We start from the raw sequence: 13250 nt of genomic DNA, 5'->3' as shown, positions 1-13250 counted from the left end.
AGAACACGGCCGGAACATCACCCGAGGCAATCCCACCAGAGGTACCAGCATCATAGCATCATCATGAAACAGAAGGTGGCTTTATGTTCTGGAGACTGTCATCATCAAAACATCATCACCGGAACTGAACAAACAGGCCAACCCCTCCGTCACCCTTTACCTCATTTGTAAGCGACCGATACCATCAGTGTAGATGGTATATCTCACTTTTTAGCTCATGTTTTGTCGCTTGAATTTTTATTCCCCCAAAAATAGCACCCATCTTATCTAGGCTCCACCATTTGACGAGCGACCTTTAATTGGTTACACCTAATTGGTATGCTTAACTGGTTATACGTGCCTGTAACATGTTATAATATATTCGTCGCTTGTACGTTGGGTGGGTGTACCTGTGAAAATGGCAAATGTAATCCCCAAACGTCAGGACAACCAATAGATGCCAAACATTGGCGAGTTGCTTTTTAGCCTGAATGATAAACAGAAAACTGTAGCAAGAAACTAGAATAAGTGCAGAAGAAGCTTATTCATTGCACCTACGCCAAGGTCTTTAACAACACTCAAGAAGACAGTTCGCTGCCTACATGTACCAATATACGTATATATATATATATATATATATATATATATATTATTATATATATATATATATATATATATATACATTGTGTTTCTGTTCATTCGTGGTGTAAATGCGTGCGTGCGTGCGTGCGTGCGTATGTGTGTGTGTGTGTGTGTGTGTGTGTGTGTGTGTGTGTGTGTGTGTGTGTGTGTGGTGTGTGTGTGTGTTTGTGTGGTGTGTGTGTGTGTGTGTGTGTGTGTGTGTGTGTGTGGGGTGTGGGTGTGGGTGTGGGTGTGGGGTGTGGGTGTGGGTGTGGGGGTGTGGTGTGGGTGTGGGTGTGTGGGTGTGGGTGTGGGGTGTGGGTGTGTGGTGGGTGTGGGTGTGTGTGGTGTGTGTGTGTGTGTGTGGTGTGTGTGTGTGTGTGTGTGTGTGTGTGTGTGTGTGGGTGTGTGGGTGTGTGTGTGGTGTGGGTGGTGTGTGTGTGTGTGTGTGTGTGTGTGGGTGGGTGTGGGGTGTGGGTGTGTGTGTGTGGGTGGGTGTGGGGTGTGGATGTGGGTGTGGGTGTGTGTGTGGGTGTGGGTGTGGGTGGGTGTGTGTGGTGCGGTGTGTGGGTGTGTGGGTGTGGATGTGTGTGTGTGTGGGGGGGGGGGGGCGGTCGGGTATGTCCAAACCGCCGTCCCGTGACGGGAAGTGAGACGGACGAGGGCGCGTGCCGTGACATGCGATCCTCACACGCGGCTCGGAGCAGCTCTGACACAACACAGAGCCCCGACTGGTCCCGTCAGCCACAGCCGTGCGGCGTCCATTAACTGATGAAACAGCTCCAGGCATCCGGTGGGGTCGGTTCAGCAAAACCTTTCGGTCAATTGCGACACTCGACACTCATTAGATAATGGCTTGTTGTCCAGCGTCCGGGTTCTCTGACCAAACTTTGTCTGGTTTAACGTTTTACTGACAAGGTTCCAATTTTTTTTTAGGTATCATACCGTGTTTGAGAAGCGTTCTTTGGATTTGGTTACCTCATGCAGCCCTGGCGAGCTCATGTGGCTCTGACCTGTCCTTCTCGGGCGCTTTCAAACATTCCCAGTAGATGGCAGCGTCGCGAAAGCTGCACTCAGTTTTTACCTCGGCTTTGTCACGCTGATGAGCCCCAGTATCAGTTCACCCCTTCACAGCAGGTGGGCGAAGGTTTGGTGAGGCGGTTTGTCCGCTGACCAGCCGCCTCCGCCGCCGCTGCCGCCGCCGCCGCCGCCGCCGCCGGCGCGGCGGTGGCGGCGGCGGCGGTGGCGGCGGCGGCGGAGGCGGTCGCGCACGTCTGGCTCGGTCAGGTTCGCCCGGTTGTCGGGGTGACTACCCCACCCCGGGCCGGGCGGATGGCCCGTGGCTGGCTCGGTCAGGGTTGTCAGGATGTCGGGGTGACTACCCCACCCCGGGCCAGACGGATGGCCCGTCGCTGGTTCTCCCAGGCTTGCTTGGTAGGCGTAGTGACTGCCCCACTTGGGGCTGGACGGGTAACCCGTGGCTGGCATGATCTTATGTAGGAAAATAAAATGCCTATATGACAATTAAGATGTCAAAGAGTTTAAATAGCAGCTCGAATAGTTTAATGTACGCGCTTCGTAACAACAGCATTGCTAAAAAACGGCTGACTGAAGGGTGGCAAGTTTTGTTGATGAATTCTAGTAATTCTAGTGGCTGGCATGACCCCATGTAGGAAAATAAAATGCCTATATGACAATACTCACCTTAGCACCTTAACATGGATGTTAAGAGCCTCAACTGGCGTCTTTGCAACGTAGCATTAATGTTAGCATATGGGTGGGACGTTGTCTTGTTGATAGCTTGTGGTGAAATCCAGTCACATGCTCTTAAAACGCTAAAGAAAATAGATAAGACAGTATGGGTAGCCTTATTCATCGCAGAAGAACCAGGATAACACAGCAACACTTTTCTCCATTTAGTAAATATGCTCTGTAGTACATCATTGTTAAATTGCGTTATGGAACGTTTGTGTGACAGCACTCTTGTAGTTCTGTAATCTCCCGAGAGATGACAGCACGGGCTGCTATCGTTATGTGCTCGTGTTTTGGCCGTTTCTCGTGGTGTTCTTGCATGTCTAACCATGGGTTTAAATCTGTTAACTTGCTTTCACATGTTCAGCTTTAGTTCTATTATTAAGTTTCCCGACTATAAGTTTTAGCTGCGTAACAACTTGGGAGAATGCATATAACTTATCTTATATCCTAAACACACTAACGCATGAAATGCACGCCGACGTCGACGACCAAGTGCTACCATTTGGAACTAAATTTGAACTTAGACACCTTCATACCATCCTTTTTTACAACGAATGACAAGCCAGCTACGATCTTAATAGTTCGCAATTACTCCTCGCTCAGCGGCGGCGGGAACCGGGCCGGCGCAGCACAGCCGCCGCCGCAGACGCCACCACTTGCGACGGGACGAAAACATCCGCAGTGCGTGCATGTGTGCGTGCGTGCGTGCGTGCGTGCGTGTGTTTAAGAGAGAGAGAGAGAGAGAGAGAGAGAGAGAGAGAGAGAGAGAGAGGGAGAGAGAGAGAGAGAGAGAGAGAGAGAGAGAGAGAGAGGAGAGAGAGAGAGGAGAGAGAGAGAGAGAGAGAGAGAGAGAGAGAGAGAGAGAGAGAGAGAGAGAGAGAGAGAGAGAGAGAGAGAGAGAGAGAGAGAGAGAGAGAGAGAGAGAGAGAGAGAAGGGGGGAGGGAAATTCCGGAGAGAGGAAAGCAGGTAGCTACGATGAAAAAAGGGATGGGGTATGCAATCCGCATTTGTTCAACAACGGAAATGAGTCGGGTAGGTCGGAGTCGAATGTAATGAACAAGCTATTGAATGAACACAAAATGGTAAAATAGAACCTGGACGCATGGACAGTTTACCGCAGTATATATATATATATATATATATATATATATATATATATATATATATATATATATATATATATTATATATATATATACGTGTGTGTGTGTGTGTGTGTGTGTGTGTGTGTGTGTGTGTGTGTGTGTGTGTGTGGTGTGTGTGTGTGTGTGTGTGTGTGTGTGTGTGTGTGTGTGTGTGTGTGTGTGTGTGTGTGTGTGTGTGTGTGTGTGTGAGAGTGTGTGAGCATCTGTGCACCGAAGGTAACGCGGGCTGCGGTTCACGCATTCCACGTGGTCGGTGTACTGCCGTGGCAGACTGCCCATGTCTGCGAGAGCCAGACGTCCCTGACTGCGGGTCGGCCTTCCCACACAGCAGGCAGCGGGCGGTCGCAGCTGCCGGCCGTTTTTCCCAGCATGAGCCGCTGTTTACGGCCGTTTTTATGAGGTAACTCCCGGTGCGATCCATCGGGCCTCAGTTCCAGACTCGGTGGGGGCTCCCGGCCGGCCTGCACTCCCAACACACGCGGGGGCTAGAGCACGCCCGCCGTTCGGCCCTCCTGGCACGCTAACGGTGTATAGTTTAATATATATATATATATATATATATATATATATATATGCATACATATTATTTTCGACATGGAAGTATCGATATACAGCATACCCTGCACTGTTTTTGCAGGCTACGTTTGTCTGTATACGGCATACCCTGCACTGTTTTATGCCAGGCTACTTTTGTCGGTATACGGCATAACCTGCACTGTTTTATGCCAGACTACGTTTGGCGGTATTTTTCATGTGCGGCGTGGGCGCCAGCGATTGGTGAAAAGTATCGAGAACAGATGCATGCCATTTGGTTTTTGGTGGACACAGATGCGTATTCTGTGTATGGTTGAGGCAAACAAACCTGCCATGCCGCACATGATTGAAAAACATTCACGACAACCACCAGATTCCTATAACGCACCCGTCATCGCTTTAAAGCATGCCTGCAACATGAATAATGAATTGATAAGAGCTTCTCATGCAACACGGTAATGCTACTTAAAAGTAGGAAAGAACAACAGTATAAGGATTATAGAGTAAAACAATGCATATACTGCAGATCATCATGCCGAATGAAATCGGATCGCAATGAACTGAGAAGGCTAATAATGCAGCTCGTGGGCGCTCGACAACTAAGTGCAAAACAAACAGATACAAATCAAGAATCACTGCAAAAGCTGGACGACCGGCGTGTCCAACAGTACAAGGAAGTTGTCACAGTCTTTAGCAGGATGGTCATTTGCGGAGACTACAGAGTGCATGGCATGGCATGCTCTGACTCATGCTTGTAAAACTTGGTACTGTAAACATCTAATGTCCGTTACGTAGTAGTAGTAGTAGTAGTATTGTCTCCGTGTGTAGTAGTATTGTCTCCGAACTTCGGTCAATTTTAGAAGTTCGTATGAACCATTACGTACTTTCACACTCCAAAATAGCGTACGTATGATTTGGCAATAGTTATACTCAAGTGTTTTATGGGGCTCAGTCCCATTTTGGTTACAGTAACGGTCTTTTAACCGCAAATATATGTTACGGGAGATGAAAGTGAGCCATTTTGTTTTGTCTTCGGGCGTGCGTGCGTGGGTACGTGCGTGTGCGTGTGCGCGTGTGTGTATGTTGTGTGTGTGTGTGTGTGTGTGTGTGTGTGTGTGTGTGTGCGTCATTCTAATACCTGTCTATTTACTGCAATTGGTGTTGTGTTCTCGGTGCATTCTGGTATGTCGGCATGCAGAGGAAAACCATAGTGTTTGCATGATTCATAAAACAACTATGCCAGTATATGCGAAGCGGGCAGTGAGCAAACAACTGCGTTGATATCAATGATGCGTACCTGTAAGTTTAAATACCCAGCCAGCGCCTTTAGTGAACTCCTCCTGTATCGATTCAACCGAGTCCGCCCAGTCGGCTTATTCCCGGTCGCTGGCCTACGTACGCTTTCAAGTTTGTAAGCCTCTGATGAGCAGTGAAAATTTCGGCCCAGTACCCCCGAGCGCTGTGTCATGAATACTGCGCCGCAATGGCATTCCGTCTGTTAGATACTATTGTTCAATCAAGCCCATGCTACATTGTTCATACATATGGCAGGACAGATGTGAACTAGCGAACAGTAAGAAACCGTGCGAACCCCCGCAAAAAAATTCATATGTATGAAACCGCGATAGCGTTTCGGTTGACTCAGTGGCCAAATAACTCGACAATCCTGGGTCGATTCACTTCTATCCAGCGCGCGGTGCGCCCTGTTCACGTGGCCTGTCGTCCTAGAGCCTTCCCGCGCACTCACAATCTGCATACCTCGCTCAGCGGGAGACGGCCGCATTCGCGAACTGACGCCCGTGGAGCATCCGGACTAAGCAGTGGTGAAATGCGATGGGTGAATCAACAGAGCCGACCCCGTCTGCATAAATTTACACTCGGGGTATTTGCATAATACGCTCCAAAACAAGATGCAATTTTAGACCAGCCGGCGGCCAGCTGGCGGGGGACGTTTGCATATGGAAAGCGATCTCAACACGGGGCTGAGCTGGCGCGTGCGGGGTGTCGGGTGGCGAGCCACTGCGGAGAAGGTTGGTCAACCGGGATCTTGACGGACGCAGCAAGATAGTGCTGCTAGTGTTCCTGGTGCTGCTGGTGCTGCTGGTGCTGCTAGTGCTCGGTGCTGCTGGTGGTGTCTGTGCTGAGGCGGGTGCTGCTGGTGCTGCTAGTGCTGCTGGTGCTGAGAGGGGTGCTGCTGGCGCTGCTGGTGCTGAGGCGAGTGCTGCTGGTGCTGATGCTAGTGCTGCTGTCGCTTTAGCTGTCGCCGTCGATTTTTGCACACTTTCATCGAGCAAACCTCTAAAAACGAGGGTCGCATATCAGTGGCCTGCAAGGGAATAAATGTAACTTTAAGATCTGGTCGAAAAAGGTGGCAAACACAGCAAGGCTCAGGTTGGGATCATCCACCGAATGGCCCGGGAGATACCCCAGAAAACCGGAGGAGTTTACGTGCCCGTATGTCATACTTTAGCAGATGTCTGTACACCAGCACTCAGAGTCATGCTTTGTTGGGGTGTTAATTATATAGTTGTCCCTGGGAATTCGAGCGAAGCGTGATGCTGCCCCCGGCTACATCAGAGGGTGAGTGAAGGGTTACCCCATTAACACCCTCTTCTCACATGTTTCGTATGCAGTGCGGCCGTCCCCTGGTCTGGTCGGGTGGCTGGTGCGGCTGCCCGGCTCTATCACTTGCCGTGGAGCGCCGGCTCGTCACCGACCGAGCAGCGGCCGACCCGGGCGACAGCTGCCGGCCTGCGCGCACCATTGTGGGGCTCGCTCCCCCGCCGCCGGCCTGGGGCCGCAGAGGGGCGGCGCGCCGCGGGCGTCCGCCGCGCATAAAGACACAGCGGCGCCGACCCGACCGGCGCGATCCAGCGTCGATTCATCGGCGAGATAACCGGCGACTCTGCCGTCACTCGCATGATAATGAGGAGAGCACCGCGCGGCCGGGTGTCACTGACTGATTGCAGCGGCGGCTGGCAGCTCCCGGGGGGCGTCACCCCCAGCGGCCGCCGACGGCCAGCTGCAGCTGCCAGCGACCGCCGACGGCCAGCTGCAGCTGCCAACGACCGCCGACGGCCGGCTACAGCTGCCAGCCACCACCGACGGCCAGCTGCAACTGCTAGCAACCGCCGAGACTTGCTGCAGCTGTCAGCAACCGCTGAGACCAGCTGCAGCTGTCAACAGCCGCCGAAACCAGCTGCAGCTGCCAGCGACCTCCGACGGCTAGCTGCAGCTGCCAGCAACCGCCGATAACCAGCTGCAACTGCCAGCGAGCACCGACGGCCAGCTTCGGCTGCCAGCGACCACCAACGGCCAATTGCAGCTGCCAGCGACCGCCGACGGCCAGTTGCAGCTGCCAGCAACCGCCGACAAGCAGCTACAACTGCCAGCGGCGATGCGGGCGGCAGGCCGCCACTGCATTTCAGAATGATGCGGAGTTCCACAAGGGTCATCCACATGCGTGCGCACATGCAGTGGAGCCACACATTTATATCAAAGGACACTACACCAATGGACCCTTGATTAGCTACTGTTTTGTCGGAGGCCGACGTCATAAAAACTCCATATTCACTAAACCTGATATGACACATCCGCTCTGAAACATAGACCGCACACACTTTGTGCTAATGTGTTTATCTTTCCCCACTCAGCTAAGTAGTTACTTCAGTACATCACTGCATATACTGATTGGTATACAGCACTTGCAATGCGTAATAATGTTTTGCACCATATACATATATATATATATATATATATATATATATATATATATATATATATATATATATATATAGATACATATATACGGTGCCAGTCAAAGGAGGCGGAGAGGCCAAATACGGCAAGGAAGCGATCCTGGCCGTCCCTGACCGAAGCATAGAATTTATCCGCTGGCAGTGCCAGCGGGAGGCGGTACTGCGTAGCACACGTCACGCTGCGTATATATATATATATATATATATATATATATATATATATATATATATATATATGATAGAAGATGAGCATCAGAAGGTTTAAGGACACGATCAGCGTTACCAAGGCCGGCAATTGTGGTCGTGGTTAGTATATGGGGTAGTGTGAAGACCACATTGGGTAATGTCTGGGTCATTTTCACATAACTGCGATCAGCAACGTAACCCTTTCCCTCGCCGCTCTGCCACGTTCGTCCCAGTAGTTCCCGGTGTGGTGACGGCCTCATGTAGCCGCATTCCTCCTGTCGGTCTTAACAGCGTTTGGAAAAGATCAGCTCTGGTGCAAATTGAGCCCTGTCCTCCTCCCAAGAGGTGATGCTGTCCGTCTGGCCGCGAGATAAGGGTCATATAAATATTTTATGCAAGCAATCTGGGCTCAGAGGCCGCGGTGGACCGTCTGCGCCCGTCCAGCGGTCTTTAGGAGACCAATGGAGACGAGGGCAGCCTCGTTTTCGCCATATGTAGCATGCGGTGGCAGTGACAGTGAGCTGCGGCACTTGTCACATACAACTGGGTGTGAACTGATGCTTTTCGGCTCCGACAGCTGTTTTAGTGTAGCGTCGTTGGCGTAGCACGGGAAGCGTGGCGCACGCAAGTGTGGGTCGTTCGACACCATTGGACAAGTGGCGGCAGGCGTGGCTGAGACCGATGTCACAGCTAGAGGGAGACAGTGACAGCATGGGGCACCGGCTTTCGAGCGTCTCCAGCTGGGCTTCGTTCGCCCTAGCCTTGTTCCTGTGGGACTCCCGGAAGACTTTCGGGTCTGCCGGCTGTGGCTTATTAGAATGCTTCATATAGAAAAGCTGCACTCGCTTACTGTTCCTCGCCACCGTTTTCACACCATCTCGGCAAGGTGTCATTAGCGGTCACTGTAGAAGACTGGCACCAGGTGCAGTTGGACCTTCCCGATCCCTGGCGTCCATAGACGGTATTGGCGTCCGCTTCAGTCTCTACAGAAGCTCCACCGACCTCTTCAACTTGAGGCACTCAGGACCCGCCATCGCAGCTAACACAGTCAGGCACTCACCGCTGGCATGGGAAGAGCTACCAATGCTTGCTAAATAGTAACATGTATGCAGGCATGAGCCTGGCTGCTAAAGGAAGATCCAGAAGCCACGTGAAACCCTGGAAGAAGCGTTTCGAATTTCCTTTGCTGAGACAGAAGAGTAGGATTCTTAGCACATGCGTGCTGCCACGCGATGCTTAAGAGGCCTGAGTGGCGTCACCATGAAAGGGATGCAAGCTACCATCCTGCACCCAACTCATGGCTTTCCCCGTCGCAGGCACCGGTTCGCTGGTGTCAACGACACTTTTGTGCGCTGACCTTCCTGGCTTCGGCAAGCTATTCGCGTCTTGTGACCATAGCACATGACCTGGTGACTTTGTTAACCCCTGCCTGTCGTGGAACATCATCTGCCTACCACATGGATAGCGCGAGCCGGTGACCTCTACTGCCCCTGACAGACCATTCGCTGACCTCTGTCGGCCTGCGCCGACCTCGGCGGATCATCTCTTGATCTCTATTACTCAGGCGAGGTCACGTCTGTGCCCCGGGGAACGGCTGCAGGCGCACATTTCTGCCGTGTCGGCGCGGGTAATGTGAGGATTCGGACGTTATCACTCGGCCGGGTCCTCGACGCTCGTTAAGGGGCCGCGCTGAGCCCGATATAGCCGTCCAGGCGACGTCCGGGTCCGACCATGTGGACGGAACTTCGTCACAGGTGGGGTGGAAATCCAGCCGCGGCTGGCGGAATACGCAGTAAATGTAGTCCCGCGCCGCTCCGGAATTGTCAAGAAGCGCTTGATTGGTGCGAGGCGGGCCGCGCTGTCTCCCTGAGATCTCTCGACAGACTGCGGCTGCGTGGAGGCCCAAAGCCTTAGGCGGTCTCCACTGTTCCCTTACGGACTGTCGGTGGAGTGAGCCTGGGTGGAAGGTCGCAAGATGGCATCATTACCGGGAAGCATTGGAGGCGAAGCGAACGGCAGACAGACACATATCAACTTGCTGAACGGAAGTGTTTATAACATCCACTAGCCGAAGGAGAGGGAGAGGCCCAACAAGGCAAGGAAGCGATCCTGGATGTTCCTGACCCGAGGACAGAAAGTTTTCCGCTGGCGGTGTTAACGAGAAGCGGTACTGTGCAGCCTATGCCACGCTGCGTGACGTGCCGACGATTGTCCATTAGTGGATGGCGTCCGTGATAACAAGCAGGTGGCCAGAATGGTCAAGTACGAAGCAGCGGGGTAGGCGGAGAATCACGATAGTTGCATTCTGTGACCTGTAAAAACGTGAAGCACAGTTGTATTTTCTAGTGTTACTTTTAACTTTTCAAGCGAAAGTAGGGTCTAGTTTGAAAAGCTTAGAACTACCGTGATATCTTCTCAACGAGGGTCTCACAAGATGATAGATCCGCCGTTTTCTGGGTGGGAATGCAATCCGATGAATTATGTGATAAATGAAAAGCGACGCAATAAAAGGCGTAAAAATATTTTCAATAAAACACAAGTTTTATCTTATGCTAACAACTCGCTCAACAATATACGATCGTCTTCAGAGAAAGCAGCTTTGCAGCCGTCGTTTTTTCCCGTAGCAGGCACTTTTCTGCCTGTGAATAATACAGTAATACAGTATAATACAGTTCAGGAGAAATGCCGTGTGAGTGCGCTTGAAGGAACAGCCGGCCCGCAGAAAACGGGGATAGCTGGACCGTGGATTCTGGCATCAGTGGATATTTTGTCCACAGCCTGCGTCTTAGACGAGAAATAGCTGGTAATTACCAATCGCCAATCAACGAGACCTATCGCGGCCCAAGAAGGAACTGTATGACGTAAACACCAACGGATTGGGTCTGTCGACCAGGCAGGGGCGCTGCCGGTTCAAGGCATGGTGCTCTGTGAGTATGGTCATCGGGTCGACTTTTAACGCTTTGTCGGAAGTGATCGGCAGTGAAAAAAACGGAAAAATAAAGGTAAAATGCATCGCACTCTCATGGCGGCGCCACTGTTTGCGCATCAATGGTAAGAACTCGTGACAGGCTGGGCTCCGTCTAAATCTAAAACATGAAAATAAAATAAAACCTGGTGTATGCAGCGCCTTGCTTGGATCTGTAAGGTAGGCTGAACCACATCAACTTGCCTCGCCAGCATGACAAATTCTTATCAAGAACAATAAGCATGCGCATAAAAAATGTGTGCATTAATTTACATGCTTCTCTCATACACTCCACCTACGACCCATGGTTAATGCACACTACCATTGCAACTTACGTTTCTTATACACGGAGGGTCTCTGGCATGATTGTAGACATTTTAATGAGGGCAAAATTGATCGACCGTGAGTCAGTTATTACATTTTGAATATAGGAAACAAGTCTGAATAAGCAGTGAGCTTTCGACCTTCAGTCAGCCACAACCCTGAATCAGGCAGCAGCATGGCAAGAGGCATACACCGCGCAGTCTCTTCGTGCGTCTATACACGTGACTCCGTCCAAACAAGTCCAAACTATTTTCCACCCACCATTCAACGTGCTACTCTCCGTCCACGCCTATCAGACCCTTTTTTGTAGCATGAGTGTCACGAGAGAGAGCCGGGCTAAATCACTCATTTCCCGATGAATTGAAGCGTCGGTGAAGCGAGGGAGCTGATCAATGATAAGGTCTGCCTCGTTCTAGTAGCTTCTCTCTCTTTTTTATGCATTGAAGTGGTGCGGGGTGTGAGCCCCAGGCTCGGCCCGTTGTTTTGCCCTACTGTCGAAGAAAGGTCTCCTGGCCCTGACCAAACGCGCTCAAACTGGCCCCGGCCGACCGTGATGGAGTTTTGCACGGCTCGTAAATCTCACGCTGTCCGGTCTGGCAGCAAGCTGATAGGACAGGCACAGTCCCTACACTGTGAAAGGCCTTCGCTGAATCATCCATGCATGTGTCCACTCTGTCATGGACGGTGCCAGCGGCGTAGAGCGGCTCCCACCCGGCGAGCAGCGAACTAAGCTGGAGCGTGTCCCCTTCGACGCGCCTCCGCGGTCGTGAGGTGGTGACGGCTGGCCGCCGGCCCGCCCTGGGGACGGGAACGCAGAGCGGCGCCATTGCCGCGGCTCAGCGCCTTGCGTGCGCTGATGAACGTGCTCGGGCGGAACAGTGTCGTGACGTGCCAGAATGCTGGCCTGCCGCGACAACCATTCACGGGCTGAGCCAGTGACCAACTGTATTAACGACCTTATGGCCACCAATAATGCATGAGTAGCTGAGTGACGTTTATTACCGCGTGATCAGGAACAACCTAAACGTTTCGTCGAGGCGTGTGCCATGCAAGTGATACTGCTCCCTTCGTCAGCGCCCTTTACACTTGTGGTCGTAGATTTCCAAGTGATATTTACGCAGATATTCGCACTTCGGTAACCTGTGTGGACCATTGCACCCCGGTGGTGTTCTGCGTTCTTCTGGGCGCATTTTTTTTCACGCAATTGACACGTGCCACGGGCGTAACGCCGCAAAATGAGTGGGTGGCTGAGCATTGGAAAATTACGCAAACCACCCGACAATGCCTTAACCAAGTGGCTTCAACCCGAATTCGGCCCTTTTCATTCTCTAAATTAGGGTGGGCCGAAGCTCCCTCTAATTCAATGGCGAACTACGCACCTGACCTACACGGTAAGCCCTAACCCCAGACGGACATTCCGTAGTCTCTAGGGCTGATAGAACTGGCATGGACTTAAGACTAGCGCCGCCAGTCCACACTTTTCTCAGACCGTGTAAGCCACTGGAGGGAACGGCAACATTCACCTGTTTGTGCAGCTTGCCACTCATAAACTAGAGTTTGACGCACAGACAATTTGTTTGCTCCACCAGTATGTAACTTCAACGCGATCCTAATGCATTGTTAAATAGGAGCGTGCGTTAGATTTTACAGTTGGACGGGGAGAACAACAATTCCAGCGGAGCCGAAAAGAAAGTCGAGGCAAGCGCACCGCAAACACGCGCAATTTTACGTGCGTCGCAAAACACCGTTCTGATCTAGATTTTTTGAATCAGAGATCGTGCTAAGCAGCACTAAGTTGTTGTGTGATCCCTGACCCTTACCAGTCAAGCGTAAAATCTCTGGTTAACGGCAAAATTTTGTGGCAAAAGTAAATAACCGCAATGCCCGGCATGGTTTGCTATACCCTCTGAATTGACAAGATCCTTAACGCGGCCACTGCCCCCGGCCGCAGGCGATATCTGCCGGGGAATAACAGGAATCGCC

This window comes from Pollicipes pollicipes, unplaced genomic scaffold, assembly GCF_011947565.3.
Source record: "Pollicipes pollicipes isolate AB1234 unplaced genomic scaffold, Ppol_2.1 Scaffold_6686;HRSCAF=7923_pilon_pilon_pilon, whole genome shotgun sequence".
Taxonomy (NCBI): domain Eukaryota; kingdom Metazoa; phylum Arthropoda; class Thecostraca; order Pollicipedomorpha; family Pollicipedidae; genus Pollicipes; species Pollicipes pollicipes.
The sequence above is the reverse complement of the archived record's forward strand: the minus strand, read 5'-3'. Positions refer to the sequence as shown.